Source organism: Plectrocnemia conspersa, unplaced genomic scaffold (assembly GCF_051122295.1).
Source record: "Plectrocnemia conspersa isolate PC_06_02 unplaced genomic scaffold, ASM5112229v1 ptg000010l, whole genome shotgun sequence".
Classification (NCBI taxonomy): domain Eukaryota; kingdom Metazoa; phylum Arthropoda; class Insecta; order Trichoptera; family Polycentropodidae; genus Plectrocnemia; species Plectrocnemia conspersa.
The window spans coordinates 6,497,302-6,512,279 of NW_028277174.1; the positions used below are offsets into that span (position 1 = coordinate 6,497,302).

General features: G+C 30.7%; 1 long non-coding RNA gene across 1 annotated transcript; it reads right to left on the minus strand.

Moving 5' to 3' along the window:
• Window positions 1-2,619: 2,619 nt before the first annotated feature.
• Window positions 2,620-6,177, minus strand: LOC148230505 (uncharacterized). Its single transcript, XR_015811044.1, has 2 exons — window positions 5,881-6,177; window positions 2,620-5,780 (listed from the first exon to the last, which is right to left on the minus strand). It is a non-coding gene; the product is annotated as an uncharacterized LOC148230505 (long non-coding RNA).
• Window positions 6,178-14,978: the final 8,801 nt, after the last annotated feature.

A 14,978-nucleotide genomic window follows, 5' to 3' on the forward strand; every position in this document is an offset into this window, starting at 1 on the left:
TTACGACGAGTCCGACATAAACCGATACGGCAAGACACAATTTCTTTTTTTTTTAATTCATTTCATCTCACTTTCCTGTTTGTTTTTCTTTTTTCTTCTCATTTTGTATTTGAGCGGTACGCTTAATCGCTTTTTTATGTTTGTAATCTGCATGATTTTTGGCACCCCGCTAGTACGAGTTAAACTTATTCTGAAAAAGTACACGGACTCTTTTTATTTTATTTAATTAGTCACATTTTTATTTGTGAACAGAGATAAGCAAATATTTATAATATTGATGATGTTAAATGTAATTTGGCTGAACTTTACAAAAAGAGCAAAATCTATGCAATTTACTTTTATTCATTGAAATGATCTAAGATTAGTTTCATGTAATTTTTATATTTTTTTGTTGCATCAAAGACACGCAAAGATTCTTACTATTATTGTATTTTTTTAATCCGTTCATTTCAATGATCTAAATAATTTTAAAGACATACTAATTATTATTATATATATATACTAATTATTCATATATATAACTGAAATAGTATTGATAATACGTCATTAAAAATTATTCCTTCACATGAAATAAACAAATCACTACTTTCATTAAGGTTAGGTTTATAAATAACCCATAAATGTTTAATAGTTTGTTGCAGTACTAAACCTATTAATAAATTATTTTTTATTTATTTATTAAACATCCGCGTGATGTTTGATTTAAAGACGCTTAGATTTTAACGATGTGAAAAATTGCAATAAATCCCGGGCGTTAATGGAGACATTAAAATAATAGTAATATTAAAAAATAAATAAAATTTATCACACGTATATCTATTAAAAATATTTTAACTACTATTAGTTATTAATATTCTAATTAAGCTACTGATATTTATGCCCCAAGTCGTATTTCAAGATAACGTAATAAAAACTCGACTTCTCCAATTGCGATTTTTATACTTACGGCAGCAATTAATATTTTGACTTTTATGCATCGCCGGAAATATTTATTGTACACGCATAAAATAATTATTAAATGGGAAATTATAATAATAAAATAAAAATTCCGTTCGTGTGATGTATGCATTTAATTTCGGATCGTTGCGTAATGATATTAATTTTTTGTCGGTCGTAAATTTTTGGAAAATTCTCATATAACTACCTGTTGGCACGGAACTTATTAAAATATGTTTTTAAATATGCGTATTATAAAAAAACAATTATTTAATGATCTTGTTTTACATACAGATTGTGTATAATGTCGAGTTTATAACACGTTAAGTGCCAGGAGTTGGAAAGTCGTAAAAGTCTCTAAGCAGCCAGCATTCACGAAATGTGTATTTTGTACGCATACGAATGTTCAAATTAAAATTATTGATATTTTAAAATTATTGTGTGACATTTAATAATATTTTTACGACTTTTTTACGATGACATACGACCGAACGTGTTGTTCGCACTGGCCCGCTACCGTTTGACTCCACGCGTAAAAAGATTGGCCGCGACTGGATTAATTTATTGACGCTAGAGCCTCAAATCGTACTCCGGAGTAATTTATTGCATGGATTCGGTAAATATTTATGATAATTCGACGTCTATTATCACTTACGTAAAGTTTACGTTATGATTTTAAAAAAGCAGTAGTTAACGCCTTTTTTTAGGATGTATCATATTTTTGACGCCTTGTAATTCGGTAGCACGTATAAAAAATATATTGACGTATTATTTTTTATAATAATAAATCTACATGCCGCCATGGCTGTTTTTTAAAATAAATTTCATATTTATTCTCGACTCTATAAAATACTTGGTGGAAAATAAGGGTTATTTTCCACCATAATAAATATATACTTTAATTAAATTATGTTCAAATCTGTACTAAAATTATTTATTTGTATGTTTAATTTCTTTTGCTGTCCAAACAAGTGGTACTCTCATCTAGAATGAGCAGTGAAAGGGAAAATTTCACAATATTCTAATGGCCAATAATTAAATGAGCCAGAAATATCTTCGTATGATACTGTCATTGGTCAGTAAGCAAACATGCGACGGACAGACTACATTTTGAGATAAATGTAAAGATATTTTTTACTTCTTTATACCTCTAACTTGTCTTAATTAATCGAACGTCCTGCCGATCGTGTCCAGGGGTAATCGAATGATGTCGATGGGCCTCCCGGCTTCTCGAGTAGGGGAAGTCCCACGAAGCAACACGTTCCCTGGGTACGTGTCGGTGTCAAATTGGATTTGTCCACTTGTCTCCGTTCCACCCTCGGAGAGATGGTCGTGGACAGTTGCGCCCAACAATGGGACAGCTTAATTCCTGGCGCGTACGCCATTGTGTGCCCATCTACCGACACGGATACTCCGCGATTATCCAACACCACCTAGATAGAAGGCCGGACAGCAGCGCGCGTGACGTCATTGGGTGTAGGGATACTCGGCGCGGCAAACGTACTAGAGAATCTACGCGCTTTTACGATTTCGGTATTTTTAATAGCCTTTTTAGAATAAAAATAATTCTTAAATTTAATAAAATCAAGGTTTCATTTATGATTTTTATTACTAGTTTTGAAAATTATCAGAACATTTTTTAAAAATAGGTCAATAAAAAAAATATAATTAAAACAAAGTACATTTAAGGAATGTCCGAAAATTCTAGTTTATTTGTATGTTAATGAAAAAACTTTTTCACTGTTTATTTGATAAGAGTTTACATATTCAATTACATAAAACATATAACAAATTTTAGTACATGGTCTTAACATAAATTTCATTCTTATAGTTCAAGATAATTTGTTTATAAATATAACTTTTCTCCATTTCACTTATAAAACTTGAATTTTATTTGACATATAACAGCTTTCTCTCGAATCGCTACTTCAATCTATTGTTGTTTTGATCTGGAAAAGTGAATACATTAAGTCAATCATTGCCATATTTATACATACAAATTAATATTTGAATACATATCTTTTTTGCAGCTCAGCTGATCTCTTTTAAAGTAAGTTGACATATGTCTAATTAAAATTAATTGGTATGATACAAAACAAAACCCAACATATTTACAAAATAAAAAAATCTTAAAACTAACTACCCGAGGTGAGTGTTTCTAATTTTCTCCTTTTCTTTCCATCAGAATTAATCGATATTATGTTATTTTTCTTTTTCATATAATTGTTTAAAAATATATTTGTAGATGTTTTTATTAATAGCCTTAAAATATTAAAATCGGTATGCTTCAATGATGGACAATAAAATTCCGATAGAAAGAAATCATGTTCTTCGACTGTATTTAACGTTAAACATATTACTAATTCCCTCTGAGCTTTACATTTTAAAAACTTATTTTCATGATTAGTGCTAATTAATTTGTTTATTGTAATGTAATTTAGCATAATTACATTTACTAAATCAGAGTGCGGATACAATAAACCGCCTCTATCAACATTTTTAATAAAATTGAAATTTTCTTCTAAATTAGCAAAATTTAAATGTTTGTCTAAAACTAAAAACTTTTTACAAATATCACACTTAACTCTTTTTAGTACTACTCTTGCACAATAGCCTGCTAAATATGTAAATATAGGTAACTGTGGTTGAATCATATTAAAATCCTCTTCAGTATAAATTAAATCGAAGTCTGTTGTTTCTGACATAAAATTAGTTGATTCTACGTTAGGTTCATTATCAATTTCTATACTATTTTCTAAATTAATATTTCCAAATTTTTCAGACGTTAACGTTAATGGCAATAAATTTTGGATTCTAATTTTGGATTCAACTTCAAACACTTGTCTTATTGTAATTAAATATTGAGAACCTGCCATCGTCCTATATTTACCAAAACGGGCTTCAAGATTGTCTGTCTGAATTTTGCCTGGAAGCAAATACTTGAAATTTAATTCTGCCTTGCAATATTCACTTAATTGTAAAAGCCCGTGTGTCGTGTGGGAAATTGCATCGTGCGTTTCTCTGGTTAGTTTATTACATTTTACATTTAATCCTTTCCAAAAATCTAACCATATTAGAAATTTTTCTAAAAATTTTGAATTTTCTTCGGCAGGTACGAGAGGATTTTGAAGAGGATTTCTAAATCTGTCACCTTTGTGCAGTGTTTTTACATTTACTATTTCCCACCAAGTTTTTATTAATCTAATAAATTCAGCAGTAGATCGGTGGTTAGATAAATTATGCTGCTGACCTATTTCTAACAGTCCCTGTATAACATTGTCGTTAAATATATTTAATACTAATTTTACATTTTGTTTTTCAAAGCAACTAGGTGAGAGAGATTTTAAATTTAATGTGTGAGCATATTTGACAAGTTGATTATTTTCCATTTGATACAATTTTTTCACATTTAAAAAGGAAGCTACAGATAAAGTATCATCGTTTACATTTTCAAAAGATGGAAACTTAATCGACTGATCGGTATCTTTCTGATTAATCCAATTATTTCGTATACATTTCAATACGTGAACAGAATCTAAAATATAAAACAAAGGTGCATTATCTTTGCAAGGATGTTTGTAAACTATACTGACTTGAGGAGGTGAAGCAAAATAAGACATCGCTTTACGATTTATAGAATTATTGTCACTTACGACACAGACTACATTAAATCCTATATTCTGTAGACCGACTACAATTCTCTTAATGAAGTTAAATAATTCCATTGCTTTCATCGTTTTTACAGGTAAAATATGCACAACTTCTTTAAACGAAGAAAGCAAACTTTGTAACATAAATACATGAGCAGATTTAGCTGCTTCTTCAGTGTTATAAGCCATACCTACAATATTTCCCCCTTTATAATCAAAATATGGCTTAATATAAATTTCGTCAATCATTAAACTAACAACTTTATCACTATCTTTTAAAAAATGAAACTTTTGTTTAATATAAGTTAAAAAATTTGCCTCATTTTGTTCAATCTGAGGATCGGTATTATATTTTAAACAAATTTTATGAACTGTAGTCGGATGAGGTAAAATCATATAATCAAAGCTTCTGATGTATCTATATGCGTGGGGAGATATTGAGAACAAAATGCTACAAAATATTACAAAATCAGGTGAATATCTATAACGATTTTTTTTACAATTGAAAAGTTTTACTTGCTCACTTAAAAAATCGATATATTTCCTCTTATCTTCATCTATTAATGTACGAGTCGATGCTAACGTATCGAGGATCAATTGAATATTGTCATCGACGGAACTCTCGTTTACATTTTGGTGAGAAGATTTAAAAGTATTTAATGTTTCAATTACATCATTAATATTTTGAAACGCTAATGGGATTTGTTTATTATTTAAGCGAGTTAGTTGGGTTTTGTTTTTATATAATGTTAATTTTAAGTCTTGGCTAAATACGGCAGAGAGCGTAATGACGGGGGCTGGAACGTCTTCTATTAAAATAAATTTTACCAGGCCGTTTTTCTTGACTATGGTCCACTCCTCGTCGACATTATGGCTATCTAGACAAACAATAAATTGATTAAAATTGGAAAATACTCTATTACTATCATATTTAGCTTTGGAACGATAGCTGTTGGCAATTGCAGCTTCTATATTGGAATTGTCGATACGCGTGCGTCTCTCTTCTGCACTCTCTCTGGTCGAAGTAGAAGCCGAAGCAGATAGATAATCTGGACAATTGGGTAGCTTCGTCGGAACTGCTGATTCTTTCAATGCTTTTTTGTCCAAGGGAACGCTCAGATGACGTCCGGTTCTTTCGTCATAATATTCACTATTTCGTCTGAAATCCGTTTCGGTAAAGTGGCGCTCGCATACCTATGTTATGTTATGATCCATTATATTGTAGGTTAGGTGTGTGTATCGATCAACATGCAAAATATAAACAAGCACTTATATGTGTAAAAACAATACGTACCCTAGAATGTCGAGTAGGAGCAAAATGTGCTCGATGAATCGCCCGGATCCATTTGTTTTTAGTCGCTTCATCTCGAGGAAATTTGTAGACGCTGACTTTGGGGCCGTTCTTGTAGTTTCCGTTGCAATTTGGGACACAACACGTATAAACCATGGTTGCAAATACACCAAATAACACTGAATAACACACGACGACACGGATAAATGGTTAACTGCGATATTTAACCGATTTTTGGTAAATAAACACGCGCACGTGAATCTGACGCGTCGCGCGCCAACGGACGGTTTAGTTCTGGCCGCCGCCGACCGTCGCGCTCTATACCGTTGGACCGTGACGTCACGGCTATGGGAAAATCCTACGCGACGGCCTTATAATACAGAATGGTGTTGGATTATCTCCCATTTCCGAACAGACGCACTGGGGTGACCACGATTTTTGAGATTTGGAGACGATTTTTGAGATTTTCATTAAGGGTAGCGTCTGACATGATTTTGTTATTTTATATATAGGTAGAATATTTGCTGTATCCTTGTATAAAATAAACCAAAATGTAATCCCTCAAGAACTGCATACTATTTTATTTATATGCAAGTTTATTTAAAAATAATAATATTTTTTTCGTAATTCTCTTAACAACTTAACCTTTCTAATGCCACGAGAGCATTTTGTCACTCGATCGTTAGTGCCGCGCGGCACACGTTAGATAAGATATGAAGTAATTCAGACGTTGGCGTTATTATAGCGTTATTTTGTTGCCAGCTAATGTTGAAAATATTACATTGGACCTTAATTCATATGGCACCCACAAAATATACTTCATCAATTAATCAGTAACTAATAATAATTGAATTTGAAATTTAATGAAAGCTTACAAAATATAATCCATCAATTAATCCTAATGTTAAAAGTTAAAAATAGCACAGCTTACTTAGAAATATCAGATAGAATGACATGTGTAAATATCAAGTCGCTAATGTTAACCGTTTCGGAGGAGTTTTTGTGACAGACAGACACGCGTATCTTCAGTTTTAAAGTATATTTATTTCAATTTGTGTTTGGTTCTGACGTTTAAGTAAATATGTTCTCACGAAATACTTTTTCGTGTGGTAATAACAGTCAGAATCGATAATGTGTTAATAAGTTTCTTAAATGGAATAATACAACGGCGTATCATAAATTAGTTTTATTGCTTTGTTGTATTATTTATAGATTAGAAATAATAATATAACTGAAGTTTTTAAACACTGGGGATGCATTATTTGATTTTTAATTGTAGATGTACTTTTTCTGTTAATTAGTTGTAGGGCCGCAATGGTGGCAAGCCCTTGAAATCAATTAATAAATTTATTCTGTTTACTTTTAAAAGCTGTGGGCAAAGATGCGTTTATAATTTGGTAATTTAAAAATAGTATAAGATATTTTCTAATCTAATTACAATTTTTAAGAGCTAGTTGATATGGTTGTGTTATCAATAATGAGAGTATTTATAAAATAAGATTGACATTTTTGTATACAATGACATAGCTAATTAACAAATATTGGGAAAATTTATAGATTATTTTTTAATTAAAAGTAAATTTAATTAGGCATGGTATAAAATATATATACGGTTCTTATTTTATATTTTCATTATCTGTCATTGTTAAAAAATATTATTGTAAATAATCTGAATGACAACGCATATTGACCGCTTCCCACGCGCAAACTATAGTCACCCCAATTCAAACAAACCTATCCTCCCCGGGGCACTTTTCCTCCTTGGGGAAAGAAAAAGATCCCAGCCCTTCACCGTTTAGAAACACTACGAGGCAGAGATTGTGTTGATTTTTCGCAATGTCCTGTTGAGTTGTGTTCACTTATCGAAACAATCGGTTTTAGTGAATTGTTTCGAATTACGAGACAGATAGAGGAGAGGAAGGAAAATGTACTTTTGTTCTCGAGACAAAGACCGGTGACAATCGGACAATTTGATTCGACCATTTAACGGTTGCTCGGTCGAAAATGTTGGGCGCGACTGGTTCATAATTTCATTATCGGAGTTTTAACATAACAAGGCCCGCGTTCCATTTGCATAAGTATTTCATTATTATTTGTGTATCACATGTGAGGTGATCGCAGTGGGACACCGGCCGGTCCGGGATGGCATTCTATTGTATTCAGATTCCGATCCACGGTGAAATATGAAAATAGACTAACAAGATCTACCTGCTCTTAGATGAGTATACAGGATGAACGATTAAAATCGAAGATTCAAAACTTTGAAATTTGAAAAATATTGAGCTACATAAATTTCATACTTTCAAACACCACAGAAAAGTATCGATCCTAACACTACATTTTACATAAATTTTAAATTACAAGAAAAAAAGTTTGAGAGAGCATTTTAATTACAAAAAATATATATTAAATAAAAAATTTGTGCTCATATTGAAATTTAAGGTTGTTTCTATCGTAGTGTTTGAAATGTTTTCTACTAGTACAAAAATATTCTTTGATTATTGGTTTATATGGCTATCAATCATTTTTAAGATTAGTATAGAAAATATATTTAATAAAGGTTTACTTTTAATGATTAAAACTATGTATATAAAATTAATTTTTGATTATACTGGATGAAAAATTAGTTTGTCGATTACATTACTTTTTGATTCAATGTTTAACCAATATGGTTTTAAAAATATATTTAGAAAGATCGATCTTCTCTGTGATAAAATGGGTATTCAACGGAATTTTATTTTACTTTTAGTTGAAGGCTATATTCACTTTCATCAACTTATTAATTTAAAATGCCTAGTAATAACATTTTTCTAAAACTACGTTTCGACCTTCATAAGCAGCTGTCACGTATTTGGTCGATGTCCATTAGATTTTTTTATTTTCTCAGAAATTTAAATCGCAATCAGATTAGAAATCTTTTGGTGATATACCTCGAATTTGAAATGGTATTATAACTGTGCGATTGATGAATCATACGCTTGAAATTCAGGAGCTGTAGAGGGCATGACTCGGGCAGAGATATGTCTCGAATACTGAAAGGATTCAGATTTGAAGAACGTGTACATATATTTTTAAGAGATAAAACATTTTAACTGAAATGGGAATTCTAGATATAAAAATATTGTATTAATAAAATACCTTTGATATGGATTTATAATAAATAATTTAAAATGCGATTTACTGCATCATGCTGTATACAATTGAACAGAATCACGTATTGTAGCTTTCTCTACTCACTCAGCATTACCGTCCTTATGCCAAAGTTCAAAAGAGCTTTAATTCGTATGGTGGTTTGAGCTTTCGTTACGCCACTTTTGGTAGCAAATGAGACGAGATAAGGATGAGCCTTGTTTCCGATCATCCATCAAATCGATGAACGTTTTTTTGTGGTGTTCGACCAGCTTAAAACGTTTTTATTTGAACTGCGTGCGACTTAATGTAAAATAATTTATTCATATCACCAGAGAGCGTCACGATCTTCAAACAATTAACAATGATTAATTCAAAGGCGCACCGTAACCTTTACCAATTGACATTTTAATGGTGACGTTGTGTTTGTGATTGTATTGAGTATTAGTGTGTATAAAAATAATTATTTTATTTATTGCATAATTAAATTAAAAAATTATATTAAATATTTTTTTTTTGGTGCAAATATATTGAAAAAATATTAATAAAAATACAAAGTTCTCTCAAATTTACATAAATAATACTATTAACTTAAATTAAAATTATAAATAAAAATAAATGCATATTTGTAGATTATGCGCTTTAAGAAAAAGGAATGATTTAATTCGGTAAAATTATTGTAAATACCATAAACCAGGAACATTTAAAAAGTAAAGATATGAAAAAAGTTCATAATTGAAGCAATTGTTTTATACGATTAGCAACACTACAATTTACGCTTGGGTTTGTATAACAAGAATGGGTTATGAGGCAAGATTCACAGAAATTTTGCAGTGTATGTTTAAAATGGCCATGTCCATCATTCTTATTCGTTAAGTGATGTTTATTTTACGTGAAAGGAAAAAAGTAAAAAAATGATTCTGAAATTTATCACTAGCTCGTTTATGTTTAAGACAATGACGTTATGAACAGGAAAAATGTAGTAAGTAGTGTCATGAATTTAAAACAAAAATATATGACTTTATAATGCAGTGAAAGGCATTTAAAAAAAAATACTAAAATATAGTTTCTAAATATCACTAATAAATAATAGCGATAAAAGCATTGTTTTACATAAAAAAAAAGTGTTTAAGGATATTTTTAAACGTATTATTAATAAATATATTTTATATTACATATTATAATTCATATGTAGGTACTGTAAAATATATTTATTAAATATAATTAACAACATTGAAATAGTATAAATATGAATATAAAAAATAAACAGGTACATCTATTATACATAAATATATTATATGATTCATTATACGATTTCATGCGACCGCTTGAGATTTTAATAATAATACCTATCTAATTAAGATAAATTGTGGCTCTCCAGCCCGTTTCTTCGGATGTTGGATATTGACCTTAGACCGTGAAACGAATACGACATTGAAGTGCCCATTGATTGATAATAATTAATAATATCCACATATTTTTTTCATCAAAAAGTAAACCTATTGTAGTTAAGCATGACAGCGTCCGTGCATAACTTCTTCGTCTGGATTGAAAAAATAAATAAAAAAGCCGTCGCAGGATATCGTACAGTATTGCACACAATGGCACATGCCAGGAGTCCGAGTTTGTGTGTACTCCTTTGGTCTTTGGTCCATCGTGACAATGGCGGAGATCAGCGGGAGGGCTCGCAGCATTCCATCGAGAGGTTTATTAGGAGATAAGATCTTGATTCGACATTCACGCCCTAGACGGACCAGATGGACCCGATACCCAAATCGTGTCTAATTCCCCACCATTTTGACAACTCACTAACGATCCGTTTGTTTCGTACCGGTAAAGTATCAATTGTGACGTGGACTGATTGTTGGAACTGGTCCGAGGTGAAGTTCAATGAAACGTAGAAGAAATAATAGATCAGTTCATTGAATTATGGTGTACGTGTTTTGTAAATATGCTTGCCATAACAGGAAAATGTCTGTTTAAATTATGCAAGGAAACAGATGGGTAAATAGTAAAACAATGCTTATGAGCGATTATTCAATACATTGTATTCGTTGAAAAATCAACGGAGTGTTCATATAACAACACAATTATACATTCATTACATAAGGATAATATACTTTATTTTAATTATCTAATTCAATTTAAAAAAAATTACATTTACATATGCTTATGAACTGCCCGAATATTTTATATCAAATTTAAATACATGTAGTACTTATTTATTAAATTTATGAGGCATACATATACACAATTACACTAAATAAGAAAGATATGTTCTATTAAAAAAAATAAAGATCAAAATCTAAGCTTAAATAAATATCAAAATTTATGATCAAAATATATAAATATTTCTCAAAAATAAGAATATTCAAGTCATTAGTTTTTTTAAAGCACGTACCATATATTTTTTATTGGATTTGTATAAAAAACACTAAAGATCTGAATCAGATTAATTATATATTTATTTATAGACTAATGATCTTAAAATTAACGTTTCACCTAATTTTGGATTGCGTCTGAATCGTTATAATAATATGAAATTACCTATTCTTAGATTAATCTAGAAGCGTAAACCCAAAATAGGACTATTCAATCACGTTCGCCGGAAACCACTTAAATTCTCAGTACAGATCTGTAAATGTAAACACCCATCGGATGTTTCGTCATTCTGAATCTAAACAAGTAAACAACTGCTGAGAGCAAATTTCCATAACACCAACATACTCATCAATTAATGAACATATTGTTTTTAAGAATTACATCCATAGTTGTGCGAATAGGTATTGGTACTTTGGGTGCGTTTTCTCGACTTCCCGGGAAAATTCTGCCAGGGCCCGCAGCCGCGTGCAGACGCACTCATCCAATTTCCTCGCGACGCGAATATATCGGATGTTTCCACATCCCGCCGAGGAAATTGACATTTCGTCTGGATGCCGCGTATTTATTTTCAACGTTTTGTAATACGACATTTCCCCGGGGCGCCGGCAGCGGAAGACCTCCGCCGCATGCTAATATGCAACTTGGAAAAATGCAAAACTCTGTTGCAAGCGCCGAATGGACCGAGGTGGATGTTTGCATGTTGTCTGTGATTCGATTTGGTATTAAAATTAAGAAGAAAATCAATTTGTGGTAAATATATAAGCATATTAGTTGTATACGTATTTATGTACAATTTATTATAATTACCAAAAAAATCAAAATAACTTTTTATCAGAAACCATCAATGATCCAAGATAGATTAACTGATTTATAATCTATTGATCTCAAATACATTTTTCCATTATCAGTTAGTTACAACAGTTTAAATTATAAAAATATTTATTTAGTTAGGTATACTTATATTTTTTCCTCATTTTATTACAGTACTTAATATCGTTTCAAATGACACTTAATATGAATTAAAATCACGCCCAACGCTTTATATAAAACCTCCCCCCATTTTTCACCGCCCTCGTGATTTTAATATCTGTGTGTCGTTTGAGCAAAGTGCCGCAATTGAGATAACCCTGGTCCGGAAGGCATTAAAAGTCCACGGGCTGCAATGATTAGCGCGCCATTTAACCCCGCAGTTCCGGCAAAGTTGCAGTACAGCAGTAGCAAGGGCTGTTCCGCATGGCAGGAGACAGATACCAATTATGCTAATCCGCCCGTTAATTTCCTGCAACCGGAAGTTTGACTAAGGCCGGAAGGAAGCGTCCTTACGTTGTACTTTGGCCGCAGGGAATACCTGGCTTCGGTATTCTCTATACTCAGCTGCGCCGCTGAGTGAAATATTCTGTCACTAATGACTTGGCCGCAAAGGCGAATTGCAGCGAGTGCAAGAGTGATGAATGGCTTTTGCGTTTGGCTATAATTCAAAATCTGGTTGACTTGTCTTAATTAAAGAGGAAGCGTGTATTTTATTTTAAGCGTATCAAAGGAGGCAATCTCAAATATTTTGAAGAAAAAATATGTTTCAAATCTTGTGTTTTTTTTTCAATATAGTACGTTAAATGTGAATTGGTTTCGCAGTGCAAAGCATGCATTGTCTTTTAAAGATATATAAAAAACAATAAAAAATTCTAGAATAAAAAGTATGATTTTCTAATTAAAATAATGCCATACAGAATTAATTCTTGTATTTAGATTTTTATGGTCTGTTTTTATAATTTTTATGAAATTAACTAATGTTTAAAAAATAGAATGCAATTATAAAATTACCTATTTAATAAATTATTTATTAATTTTTAAATTCAGAACATTTTAAATGTTTTTAATAGTAAATGATACTATAATATGAATTTATACTTTCATCTAACAAATCGTAGATAACATGTAACTAGCTACGGCATCTCTGCTAAGTTATCAAACTACCCCTTTCTCTGTGCAGCAATATCAAAATAACTTGGAGTGCTTAGTTAGATTAATAAAGCCTCTTTGATTCATTGATGCGAGAGAGCAGTACTCGCAGCTTCCGCAGAACGTGCTTCAGTTTCCAAAAGCTCTCGATATCACTTCCCTCTAGTTAACTTTAACGAAAGTTTTAATGCGATTACCGTCTGAATATTCACATGCACGGTAACGTTTTATCACAATTTTCATAATCGTTTGAAAAAACTTATTTAAATATTAAACGTAAACATCAAACGACTTTAATTTACCTATTTCGCTTGACTTTTGATCGTTTGCTTTTTTAGTATAAGGGTGAGGTTTCGCCCCCATTAAAAATGTTTAATAACTTCTGACATTGTTAAATCAACGTCCATAATAACCGGTCGAGCTTTGCGCTTTTCCGGCGCTTTTAATTATGTTTCGGGGACTGAATCGAAATAGGCACGGCTCTGAATGGGAAAGGCGTTTAACGTTTGTACACCAATAACTTTAATGTCTAATATTATCATTATATCATAACTCTGGGGGGGTTATTAATACGCCCACTAGATACAAAAAGGAAATGAAAAGGAAATTAACGGAAAGCTCTGCATTATATTTGAATATTAACAGGGTTGCTTAAACGTCACAATAACTCATTATAATGTATACTATTTTAAGATGTACATATATATATTTCTACATATTAGGAATATTACACGTATATATATAAATAATGTACATTAAAAAAATAAAACGAAATATACTTTATCATAGAAAAAAAAAAATTTAAGTTAGCAGTAATGTAGCATTGTGTGCAGTTTAAATATTATATAATTTATTAGAGAAAAATATTTATATTTTAATAAGCAACTTATTTACAGGTATCGATTATTAATCATAGTATGGAATGTATTTAATATATGTATGAATAAGTTTACTACAAACATATGTATTATAAGTGTAATAGGTGCTATATTTTTTTAATTATAATAGTAACATTAAATGTTTTTAGGATTGGATCAAATAATGTACATTAAAGATTTAGATTCTCATGTTATGAAATTATTATGGAAAATATCTATTATGAAACGTTTTAACAGGTTTATCCAGTTAAAAGTAATATAAAAATATGACTTTACTTAATTACGTTTGAGAAATTATATCGATAATTATTTACAATTTAAAGTGTATAGATTATACATAAAATCATTATGTATACGCGTGAGAGGCATATTATAGTTTAGTTCTTTTATTTGAGAATAATTTGCCTCTACCTTCGAGTTCATGAACTCACCTTGTTATGGGTAATTACCTGGGATAATTATATCAATTCTTGTAAGCAAATTTCAGGTCCTTTATTACTCGATTGTATTTTATTATATTTTTTTAATAAATAATTGAAACGCCAATTAAATTAAATTGCGTATTAATATTTTATTTTCGGTGACATTTAACTTTTTTCATGATTAAAAAAATACTTTTGTAGCAATTAAGCTAAATTAAGTAATTTTATTTTTGGCCGAAATTGACGCCGTAATTGCCCAGCAGTTAATTGCCCTCTCGGTTAAATTTGAACTGAAAGTTGAGTTTTTAAAAAATCAATCGCGCTCGCTTAA